The sequence below is a fragment of the Psammomys obesus genome, unplaced genomic scaffold, assembly GCF_907164565.1.
Source record: "Psammomys obesus unplaced genomic scaffold, mPsaObe1.curated_primary_1811, whole genome shotgun sequence".
In the NCBI taxonomy this organism is placed as follows: Eukaryota; Metazoa; Chordata; class Mammalia; order Rodentia; family Muridae; genus Psammomys; species Psammomys obesus.
The window spans coordinates 11661674-11674613 of record NW_026596240.1 but is presented as its reverse complement, the minus strand read 5'-3'; positions in this window follow the sequence as shown (position 1 = coordinate 11674613).

Genomic DNA, 12940 nt, shown 5'->3' with positions numbered 1-12940 from the left:
CTTTCAATGGTCTTACAGCTGAAGTGGTGCCAGAGTGATTAGTGATTAGAAAACACACAAATAGCCAGACTTCTATGAGGGCAGTCTGAGCTGTTGTCAGAGAAAGGGATGCTGGGATAACAGCTTCTCTTTCTTAGGCCTCCAGGCATAAGAGAAGGACTATGTGATCCATTCAAACGCTTGAATGGCCAATTCATGGTGATTTCATATTCAAAGGAAGACAAACAAAACAACAAAAGATGGGATGCTTACAAAAAGACTTAAAGAAAGCTCAACACCAAACTAACATTCTCAACAGTATTTAGCAAGGTAACAGACTAACCCCTGCCCTAGAGCCCTAGGGAGAGTTGGTTCTCCCTAATCTTCTCAGCAACACATCTCCAGGCTTGACTTTCTCTCCTGCAATCTCTTCTTGGTAGAGTGCCAAAATGACTCCTTTGAGACATAAGTCACACCAGGCCATTCCTCTGCTACAAATCTTACAGGGAGGTTACCATGTCACCTGGTGCTGAGACTGAAACTCTGAGAGAAGCCCTCAAGCCATAGGTGAAGGGATCTTGTTATTGCTGGTTCTTTGTCTCCCCAACTTCTCTTAAGATGCTGGATCCTTGCCTTTGGGCCTTGATGGATCATAGGGTGCTTTCCCCTGCATACCTAGTTGGCTCATTCGCTCAAGTCCCTGTGCTTTTTACTTCAGATTCTACCGTAAGAAGGTATCTCTAATCCTACCCAGTAGTTCCAACACTGAAACCCTTTCCAGCCCCTAGTTGACACTGTTGTCTTTCTCTTTCTTCATCCCTTCTCTCTTAGTTTCATGTCACTTATTTGTAACATTGAAACTTATGGTCTATTCATGGTTAGTTGCTTATTCCTAAATTGCATATCCATGGCATTCTTGTCCTCTTTGATGAGTACTAAGACAGTACCTGATACACAGTAGGCTCAACACATATTTTCTGAATACATACGTGAACATAAACTAGGTACTAATTTCTTTAAGGAGATGAGAGGTGAATCTTCTCAAACTTCTCACAAAAGAAATGTCCATCATAAGCATCATAATCCATCCATCAATCATCATCACCATCATCAGTCATCATCTCATCATCAATCTTCGTCATCATGGTGGAAATGAGAAAACAGGAACACTTCAATACATCACCTAAGAAATTCCTTTGTCTGGACACCACAAAGAACCCAGAGAAGAAATGGAATACAGGACTATGCCAGTTATTCCACCGCTTTTCTTTTCCCAGAATATATCTCTGCCTCAATCAGCTTTGTCTGCAATTAATTCTCTAAAGTTATTCAGTTGTCTTCCTTGATGCTTGGATTAAAAAATGAGGAAGAAAGACAATACCAATGTGGAGAACCTCTGGGGATTAGCCTTGTGCCTCATTAGGTCCCTTGTGGCCCCAGGGAAACTACTCTTCTCTACAATGATGGTAACCAAGGGTGATGGATAGTTTTTATATCCACTTGACATGAGCTTAAATCATCAAGAAAATAGAAGCAGAGAGAAAACAATGTATCCAAGATCACATAGTCAATACATGGGAAAGCTGAGATTTAAGTCAGCATACAAAGTCAGAGGTTTCATCACATTTTAATGCATCACTGTACTTTCGTGTAACTTCTCCCTCCTGCTCCTTCCTCTTCCCTCCCACACCTTTTTGCAATCCTCTTGCTGATTCCCTCCCTTCCCCCAAATAATCTCTACTTTTGTTTTTATGTCACATATATTCAATTCCATTCTTTTTCTTTTCACCACTTTGCACTAAGATCTCTTCCTCTTTCTCACAATACTTTCTAGTTTCATCACACACACATATACTCTCACCAAACAAACAAACAAGCAAGCAAGCAAACAAACAAACAAATAAATGTTGAAAATTTTAAGTTCACTTTTTTTATTCATTCATCTGCTTATGGGCATCTAGTCTGGCTCAGTGTCCTGGCTGTTGTTATTAATGTGGCAGTACGTAATTCTGTGGTGGACCTGAGTTCTTTGGGTACACACTTAGGAGTGGAACTGCTGGGTCATATTATGTTTTGCAAGACACCACCTTGCTGTCTTCCATAGTGGCTTCGTCAGTTTACATTCCCATCCAACAGTGAACAGGGCTCTCCTTTTCCAACATCCTCACCAGAATGCTTGTTTGTTTTCTTGATTTACATTTCCCTGATGGTTAAAGAAGCTGAGCACTTTTTCAAATATTTATTGGCCATTTATAGTTCTTTGGAGAACATTTTCAGTTCATTAACCCACTTGTCATTTGGGGTTTTATGTTTAGTTTTTGGGATTCTTTATAGATTCCAGAAGAATTGTTTTTACCGTTCTGTGGGCCATCTCTTCATAGAAGTGAAATTTGAAATCTGTGGAACAGTGAGAGATGTACAGTAGAGACACTCCTTATAACTCAACTTCAGTGTCCAGGAGTCCTGACTCTAGCACCTTGAACTTTTTGAAGAAGGTTAGAGGAGGAAAGCTTGTTGAGTGATCACCCTGACATTGTTATATGAATTTCCAAGCTGCACTTGGCCACTTATGGTTAGCCTTTCTTCCTTAGAGAATAGTTGAGAGTCTCATTGTTCTTTTCTTCAAATAAGACTAGAAATAAAGACAAGGGCAAAAGAGCCAAGAGGTGGGGGCTGGAGAGGTGGCTCGGCCATCAAGAGCTCTTGCTGTTCTTTCAGAGACCAGAGTTCTGTTTGCAACACTCATGTGGAATGCTCATAAGCACCTGTAACTTCAGTTCCAGGCACTTTACACTCTCTGACTTCTTTTACATTCTGACTTCTTTGGCTGCTGTACTCACATGAAAATATCACTCACAAACATATATGCATATGTATAATTAAAAATAAAATCATATTTAAAAACAGAGTTGGATTTCAGAGTTCTCTTACTCTTTGGTTTTACAGTGTGGCTTAACTTCCCATTCCATGCCAGATCACCTTCAACAATAGGATAGCAAGATGCTGGCTTCAGACACCACACCTCCCCATTTGAATTCTCCACTTGCATCTATGGATGCAAAAAGTGCATGGGATTATACAGTTCTCCCACAGAAACATGACCCCAAAGCAAGGAGAGGAATGGGCTGGTTGTAAATGTGTCCAACACTTGTTTAATTAAGGGATACTAAACCTTTGCAGCAATAAATGGAGGAAGAGCTAGAAGCAAAGCCAGACTTTGATTTTGTGGCAATAATAAAATGAAGAAGGAAAGGGTGTCCTGCTGAGCACATCCTATTTCTGTCAAGTATGTTTATGACTCAATGTGGACTCAGATGGCTCAGCGTCAGAAGGCTCACTCAGCCGGATTTCCAAAGCTGAATAATACATGGTAGGGTGTTAGTTACTGGAAACCAGAGACTTGTTTCTTCCTCTGAGTTTTATGTTCTTCAGTGCTTAGCCCAAGGAATTCTTTTGTCTGGATACCACAAAAGAATTCTGGAGAAGAAATGGAAGAGAGGACTATGTAAGCTCCCTCATCATTGTTCTTTTCCCTGAATGGATCTCTGCTCTCATGAATGGAAATGACCCCTAACTCAATCAGTTTTGTCTATAATTAATTCTTCAAAGATGTTCAGTTGTCTTCCTTGATGGCTGGATAAACAATGAGAAAGAAAGAAAAAAAAATACCCGTATGGAGAGGCTCTGAGGATTAGTCTTGTGGCTCAATAGGTCCCTTGTGACCCCAGGGAAACCAACTTTTCTGTGATGATTGTAACCATGTGTGATGGATAGTTATGTCCACTTGACACAAGCTTAAATCATCTGAGATGAGAAATGCCTCCATGAGATCAGGCTTTAGGCAAGCCTGTACAGCATTTCTTAATTGGTGATTAATGTGAAAATGTCTAGTCCATTGTTAGTGGAGCCATCTCTGGGCTGGTGGTTCTGGGTTCAATGAGAAAGCAGGCTGAGCAAACCAGAGAGACTTTGCCAGTAAGCAGGACCCTCATGGCCTCTGCATCAGCTCCTGCCTCCAGGTTCCTGCCCTTCCTGAGTTTCTGCCTTAACTTCCTTGAATGATGTACTGCAATGTCAAAGTATAAATAAAATATACCCTTTCCTTTTTTGTTCACGGTGTTTCATCACAGCAATAGTAATCCTAAGACAAGTTTGTACCAGGAGTTGGGTATTGTGACAGATCTGTGATTTTTTAGAGGATTGTAGAAGGAGTTTGGAACTTTGGGCTATTAAAGCCATTGAGTTTTCAAACCTTGGTGAGCTGTTCTATGGGAGTTTTGAATATAAGACTATTGAGAGTAATACAGCTGAAGAAGAGCTTGCCTATGAAGTTTTAAAGGAAAGTTTGGGAGCGCCTTAATAACTCTACCAGGAATGTTCGAGTTAAAAGTCTGTGGTTCTGGTTACCTGGGGCTGAAGAATGTGCTGTGGTTAACAAGATACCAGAACCATTGAAATAAAACCATTGCTGTTTTGGGACAATTGATGCTGGTTACCTGCAGCTGAGAAGTTGGCAGTGATTAGGAAGAGACCAGTATGTTTGAGATGAAATCTTGAAAAAAAAAAGGAAGGTAAGCTCTCTTTGTCTTACCACCAGCATCAAAATAACAGGGGTTAAAAATGACAAACATTTCTCTTTAATGTTTCTTAACATCAATGGACTTAATTCCCCAATAAAAAGACACAGGATAACAGAATGGATGCAAAAACAGGATTCATCATTTTACTTCATATAAGAACACATCTCAGCAAAAAATGATAGATATTACCTCAGAGTAAAGGGCTAGAAAAAGGTTTTACAAGCAAGTGGACACAAGAAGCAAGCTGGAGTAGCCATTCTTATATCTAACAAATAGACTTTCAACCAGAATTAGTCAAAAGAGATGGGGAAGAACACATCATACTCAACAGAGGAAAAATCCACCAAGATGACATCTCAATTCTGAATATTTATGCCCCAAATTCAGGGGCAGCCACATTTGTAAAAGAAGCACTACTAAAACTGAAATTGTACATCGAACCCCACACATTAATAGTGAAAGACTTCAACTCCCCACTCTCACCAATGAACAGGTCATTAAGACAGAAACTAAACAGAGAAATAATGAAACTAACAAATATGAAACAAGTGGACCTAACATTTATCTACAGAACATTCCATCCGAATACAGAAGTGTATACCTTCTTCATAACATCTCATGGAACCTTCTCCAAAACTGACTGTATAGTCAGTCACAAGGCAAGCCTCAACAAATACAAGAAAATAGAAATAACTCCTTGTATTTTATAAGACTAACATGGATTAAAGCTGGACTTCAAAAACAACAGAAACAACAGAAAGACTACAAATTCATGGAAGCTGAACAACTCTATATTCAATGACCACTGGATCAAGGAAGAAATAAAGAAAGCAATTAAAGAATTTCTAGAATTCAGTGAAAATGAAGGCACAGCATACTCAGACTTATAGGACACAATGAAAGCAACACTATTTACAGATAATAGTGTACATAAGTGACCCCCAAAATTCTACCAGAGAACTCTTACAGCTGATAAACGCCTTCAGCAAAATGGCTGGATAAGAAATTAATTCAGAAAATCATTTATCCTCCTTTATACAAATAATTAATGGGTTGAGAAAAAAGTTAGGGAAACAACACCCTTCACAATAGCCACAAATAATATAAAATATCTTGGTGTAACTCTAACCACGTAAGTGAAAGACCTGTATAACAAGAAGTTCAAGTCTCTGAAGAAATTGAAGAAGATAACAGGATGAAAAGATCTTCCATGCTCATGGATCAATATGATAAACATAGTAAAAATGGTCATCTTATCAAAAGCACTCTACAAATTCTAATTCCCATAAAATACTCCAATACAATTCTTTTCAGACCTGTAGAGAGACTATTGTGTATTGTATGGATGCATTGCCTGTTAATTAAAAAAAAAATGAAACAAAACCTGTGGTCTATAGAAAAAAGCTGAATAGAAGGTGTGGCATCTGACAGGGAGAAAGGATTCTAGGATACAGCCAGGACGGAGATTTGTCTGGGAAGACATGAAAGAGAACAGACACATGGTACCTGAGCAGAGGTAAACCAGCGACATGTCAGAATATAGATTGGCATAAATGGGTTAATTTAAGTTATGAGCTAGTCAGAGAAGACCCTAGCTATATGGCCTATGTGTTTTTAAATACATTTTGAGTATCATGAGTCATTATTCTGGGAGCTTGGGGATGGGAGGAAAAACATGCACACTACTACACAGACCTTGAAAGAGCAATTCTCAACATCATATGGAAAAAAGATCCCAGCATAGCTAAAACAATTCTGTACAATAAAAGAACTTCTGGAAGCATCAGCATCCCTGATTTTAAGCTGTATTACAGAGCAATAGTAACAGTGCATGGTGTTGGCATAAAAACAGACAGGTTGATCAACAGACATTTGATTTTTGACAAAGCCAAAACTATACAATGGAAAACAAAGAAAGTATCTTCAACAAATGGTGCAGGTCTAATGGATGTCTGCATGTAGAAGAATACAAATAGATCCATATTTATCACCTTGTACAAAACTCAAGTCCAAGTAGTTCAAAGACCTAAACATAAAATCAGATACAATAAATCTAATAGAAGAGAAAGTTGGAAATAGCCTTGAACGCATTGGTATAGAAGACAACTTCCTAAACACAATACCAACAGCTCAGTCAGTAAGATCAATAATCAATAAATGGGACCTCAGGAAACTGAGAAGCATCTACAAGGCAAAAGACACCACCAATAGGATAAAACAGCCTAAAGAACAAAAAAAAAAATATCTTTACCAACCCTACATCAGAGACATAATATCTAAAATGTATAAAAAACTCAAGAATTTAGACACCAATAAACCAAATAACCTAGTTAAAAATGGGGTACAGAGCTAAAAATAGAATTCTCCATTTTAGTTTTCATTCTTCAGGTATTTAAGTACCCTTAAAACCCTGGCTTATTACCCCAGGTGGGACCCGAACCCACAATCCCTGGCTTAGCAGGCTAACGCCTTACCCATTAGGTGACTGGGGCTGAAGAGAATTTGCAATTGAGGAATCTCTAATGGCAGAGAAACACTTAAACAAGTGTTCGATTTTTCTTAGTCATCAGGGAAATGCAAATCAAAATGACTCTGTGATTCCATCTTAGACCCATCAGAATGGTTAAGATCAAAAACAAGTGACAGCACATGCTGGAGAGGATTTTGAGAAAGGGGACCCCTCCTCCATTGCTGGCGGGAGTGAAAACTTGTACAACCACTTTGGAAATAAATCTCGTAGTTTCTCAGAAAATTGGAAATAGTTCTACCTCAAGACCGAGCTATACCATGCCTGGGCATATATCCACTATACAAGGATAGTTTCTCAGCTATGTTCATAGCAGCTTTATTTATAATAGCCAGAAACTGTAAACAACCTAGATGTCCCACAACTTAAGAATGGATAAAGAAACTGTGGTATATCTACCGAATAGAATACTATTCAGCTATTAAAACAATGATAGCATACAATCTCCAGGCAATTGGATATAACTAGAAAAAAATCATCCTGCGTGAGGTAACCGAGACCCAGAAATACATATATGTACTCACTTAGAAGTGCAGGAGAACCATGCTACAATTTACAAACCCAAAGAAGTAACAGGGAAGGTACGGGGGTATGGGGTGTGCTTGAATCTCACTCAGAAGGGGAAATGGGATGGACATCTGAGGTGGATGGACAGAGGGGAGCTGGGTGGTAGGGGTAGGGAGAGGAGATCAGGTGGCAGGACATCTCTAGGACCAGGAAGGCTCCTGGGAGTCTATTGGGATGGATAAGCCTCCTAGCAGTGGGGATATGGATCCTGAAGTCACCACCTCCTGTAGCCAGATGGGACTTCCAGTGGAGGCAGGGCACACCAACTCGTAAAACTTGTCCTGCCTACAAGAAATATAGGGATTAAGATGGAGCTGAGATTGAGAGAATGGCCAGCCAATGACTGGCCTAATTTGAGACATAACTCATGGGAGAGAGGCGACCCCTGACACTATTAATAACGCTTTGCTATGCTTGCATACAGGATCCTATAATGGCTATCCTATAATGGAGGCTTCATCACTGGCTGATGTAAACAGATGCAGGGACCCACAGACAAATGGTGTGTGGTGCTCAGGGAGTCTTGTGCAGGGGTTTGGGAAAAGGTTGAGAGAGACAGAGGGGGTCAAGGATGCCATGAGAAAACCTACACAGTGAACTAACCTGGGTCCATAGGGGTCCATAGGGGCTCACAGAGACTGAAGCACCAGCCAGGGAGCACACATGGGCTGGGCCTAGGTCCCTACACATGTGTAACAGAGGTGCAGCTTGGTCATCGTGTGGGTCCCCTAGCAATTGGAGTAGGGGCTGTCTCTGACTCTGGTGGCTGTCTTTGGATCCCCTTCCCCTAGCTGGGCTGCCTTGTCTGGCCTCGGAGAGGATGTGCTTGGTACTGCTGTGACGCGATGTACCAGGTGGGTTGGTACCGTGGAAGGCCTCTCCTTCTCTGAGGAGAAAAGGACGCAGGAATTACAAGAGTGGGGTTTGAGGGTGGGACAGGGAGGAGAGGCGTGAGGAGGCCTCGATTAGGATGTAAGGTGATTAAGTAGACAGAGCCCACAACTGAGGTATTTTGAACTTTTAAAAGGCATATGGAATTTGGGCAGAGCTCAGGAAGTTTTATGGAAGAAGCGGGGATAGAAGGACCTGGAGGAGACGGAGTTCCACAAGGAGACCAAGAAAGCCAAAATAAAAGCTGGGCCCAGGAGGGCCTGCAGAGACTGATAAATCAACCAAGGACCATGCATTAAGAGGACCTAGACCCCCTGCTCAGATGTAGCCCATAGCAGCTCAGTCTCCAAGTGGGTTTCCTAGTTAGGGGAACAGGAGCAGTCTTGGTTGCTTGCTCTTTGATCACCTCCCCCTGAGGGAGCTGCAGCCTTAACAGGCAACAGAGGAAGAGGATCAAGGCATTTGGGATTTTTAAAAATTAATTAATTTTATTTATTTACATCCCCATCATAGTTTCCTCCATCTTCTCCTCCAGGTCCCTTCCTCTCTCCTCCCCCTCTCTATCCCCTCTCCTCCACTCCACAACCCCTGGTACGGTACGCTAACCTTTCCAGCACACTAAGCTGCACCAGGACTGAACAGCTTCTCTTCTCCTGGGGCCTGTCGAGGCCGCCTCACCAGTGGCAAGTGATCAAAATGCAGAAAACAGAGTCCATGTCAGAGACAGTCCCAGCTCCCCTTACTAGAGAATCCACATGAAGCCTGAGCTGCCCTTCGGCTCCATCTGTGTAGGGGCCTAGGTCCAGTCCTTGGTTGCTACTTTAGTCTCTGAAAGCCCTTCCAGGCCCTAGTTAGTTAGCTCTGTTCTTCTTGTGGAGCTCCTGTCCCCTCCAGGTCCTTTGTCTTTCCCCATACTTTTCCACAAGAATCCCTAGGTTTCGCCCAATGTTTGGCTGTGAGTTTCCTCATCTGTTTCCATCCGCTGATAGGAGGAGCCTCTCAGAGGACAGCTGTGTTAGGCTCCCATCTACAAGCATAACAGAGTATCATTAATAGTGTCAGGGGTTGGCTCTTTCCTATGGGGTGGGTCTCAGGTTTGGCCAGGCACTGGTTGGACATTTCCTCAGTCTCTGCTCTATCTTTATCCCTGAACGTCTTGTCAGCAGGGTAAATTTGGGGTGGAAGTTTTTGTGGGTGGACTGGTATTCCCCTCCCTCCACGAGGAATCCTGTCTAGTTAGAGGGTGTCCTCTTCAGTCTCTATAACCCCTGATACTAGGAGTCTCAGCTAGCTTCATCCCCATAACCTCCCAGGAGCCTACCCTGACTTAGGTCTCCAGCTTGTCATAGAGATGCCCCACCCACAGTTTCTCTTCTCTCTGCAGGCCTCTGTCCTCCTGCCCCCAGGAGAAGAAAATTTCCCCAACCTGAAGAAAGAGATGCCTTTAAACATGCAAGAGACTTACAGAACACTAAATAGATGATACCAGAAAAGAAATTCTTCCCACCACATAATAATAAAAAACTGAATGTACGGAAAAAAGAAAACTATTAAAAGCTCAACAGAGACTATGAAAGCCAGATAGGCCTGGGCAGATGTTATGCAGACCCTAAGAGACCACAGATGTCAGCCCAGACTACTATACTCAGCAAAGCTTTCAATCACCATAAATGGAGAAAACAAGATATTCCATGACAAAACCAAATTTAAGCAATATCTATGCACAAACCCAGCCCTACAGAAGATCCTAGGAGATTTTAGATTTTATTTATTTATTTATTTATTTTGTATGCGTGCTCTATCTAGATGTACACCTGCACACCAGAAGAGGGAACCAGATCTCACTACAGATGGTTGTGAGCTACCATGTGGTTGTTGGGAATTGAACTCAAGATCTCTGGAAGAGCAGACAATGCTCTTATCTGCTGAGCCATCTCTCCAGCCCTGATTTTAGATTTTTAAAGAAACTGGATATTTTAAATGACTGAACTTTTTTTTTTTTTTGAGACAGGGTTTCTCTGTGTAGCCTTGGCTGTCTTGGACTTGCTTTGTAGAACAGGCTGGCCTCAAATTCACGGAGCTCCTCCTGCCCCTGCTTCCCGAAGAATACTGGGATTACAGGCCTGCACCACTGTGCCTGCTCAGTGACTGAATTCTTAATGTTTGAATTTGTAAAAATTGTGAGAATGTCAAAGTTATGATTTTAATGTCAGATCTTAGGGATGAATAAGAAAGGAAATGTTGTGGCTTAATAGTGATGTGTTTGTGTGTCAAGTTGGTAAGGGGTTAATTGTGCTGCATAGTTTTAGGTCAGTTTAACACAAGCTAAAGTCGCCTGAGAGGAGGGAACCTTCTTTTCTTAATAAGTGATTGATGGGGCAGGGTCCAGCCCATTGTGTGTGGTGCCATCCCTGGGCTGGTGTTCCCGGGTTCTATAAGAAAGCAGGCTGAGGAAGCCAGAGGGAGCAAGCCAGTAAGCAGCATCCTTCCATGGCCTGCGCATCAGCTCCTGCCTCAAAGTTCCTGCCCTGCTTGAGTTCCTGTCCTGACTTCCTTTGATGAACAGCAATGGAAGTGTGAGCTGACTAAACCCTTTCCTCCCCAAGTCATGGTGTTTCAGCACAGCAATTGTAGCCCTAACTGGGACACACACACACAGGTGCACATACTATTAAAGGATGCTAAAATTGTTTCCTTTGTAATACATTTAAAATTTTCAAGAGTTTATATGTGCCTCACTTTAAATGTACTTAATTGGTTTCCAAAGCCTCCAGGAAATCTTAACACATTTGACACCTGTCCATCAATCCCGTGATCCACGTACATCTGGTATATGCAAGCTGTGTTTGCTCTGGCAGCCCCTTCTTTGAGACGTTAACTCTGCTGCTCCAACTTGACTGAGTTTATTCCAAATCCCTCTCCCATGCTGTTTGCCAGTTACTGGATCCCAGGCTGTTCCAGTTTGCTTTAATTATCAACTTGGCACAACCTAGAATCATTTGAGAGGAAAGCTTTCATAGAAGAATTGCCTATATAAGATTGGCCTGTGCATGTGGCACCCATGCGTGGGCGTGGGTGTGTGTGTGTGTGTGTGTGTGTGTGTGCGCGCGCGCGCGCGCCGGTGCCTGTGCACATGAATCTAGAAGCCAGAAGTTGACATCTATGTCTTCCTCTCTTTCTCTGTACCTTAATATTTTTGTCTGATGGCGCCTCTCATGGACTGACTAACTGGCTGACCAATGAGCTCTGGCGATCAACCTGTCTCTGTCCCTGACCTCAGCGCTGAAGTTGCAGATACCTGTCACCATGCCCACCTGGGTCCCGAGGAACAAACTCTGCTCAGCATGTTTTTATGACAGACACACTGTCCACGGCCATCTGCCTCGCCCTGCCCTGCCAGCAGATTCTGTGCGTGTGCACCCAATTTTCCTCTTTGAAAAACAGTCATCTTTATCTCCAAATTAATAGCTTTTCACTGTGATAATTTGACTGGGTTCTTCATTCATTACTTCATTCTACTGGGCATTTTGATGAACATGGAACCGGAAAACATGTCCTTTAATTCTAGAAAGTTCCCTGATGAATTCTCCTTTATTTTCCCTAATCTTGTAATTTCAACTGATTCAGCCTCCTGAGGTTCTCTCCTGCCATACTTTGGGATATGTTTTCCTCTACACATTTCTGAAATATTTTCTCAATTTTAATTGTTAACTCTTCTGTTGCTGTAATAGTCAGACTCTTTGTCACCATGAAAAGCACTTGGTCAACACAGTCTTATGGGGGAAATTATTTTAAGGTCACATTTTCAGGTGTTTTGGCCATGGTCACTGGCTCAGTAGATTCTGGGCCCATCGTGAGAAAATCCTGGTGGCAGAAGTGTGTAGTGATGGGCAGGAAGCATCAAAAGAGACCGGAAGAGGCCAGGACAACATACACCCTTCAAAGGCACTCTTCCTCCAACCAGGCCTCACCTCCCACAGTTCCATTTCATCTAACACCCTACTCGGGTTTTGGACTCTTCAGTGGATTAGCCATTTTGTTAGGGCAGAGCTCTCTGGATCTAAGGCCTCTGAAAACACCCTCACAGAGTCACCTAGTGAATGAGCTTCTCCTGTCTCTTGGGCATCTCTCAATCTAGTCACATAGACAACCAAGGTTAATAACTGCAGCTACTTTTAGAAAAATATGGCTATTCTTTTTCATGTCAACTTGTTTGGATAGATTTTAAAGATTTCCACTTTGAGTAATTTTTAAAGAAATCCCAGCACTCAGGAAGGCAGAGGCAGGCAGATGTTTGTGAGCTTGAGGCCAGCCTGATCTACAACGTGAATCCAGGACAGCCAAAAAAGAAAAAAAGAAAAAAGAAAGACAGAAAAAAAGAAACCCAAGTTCTGAT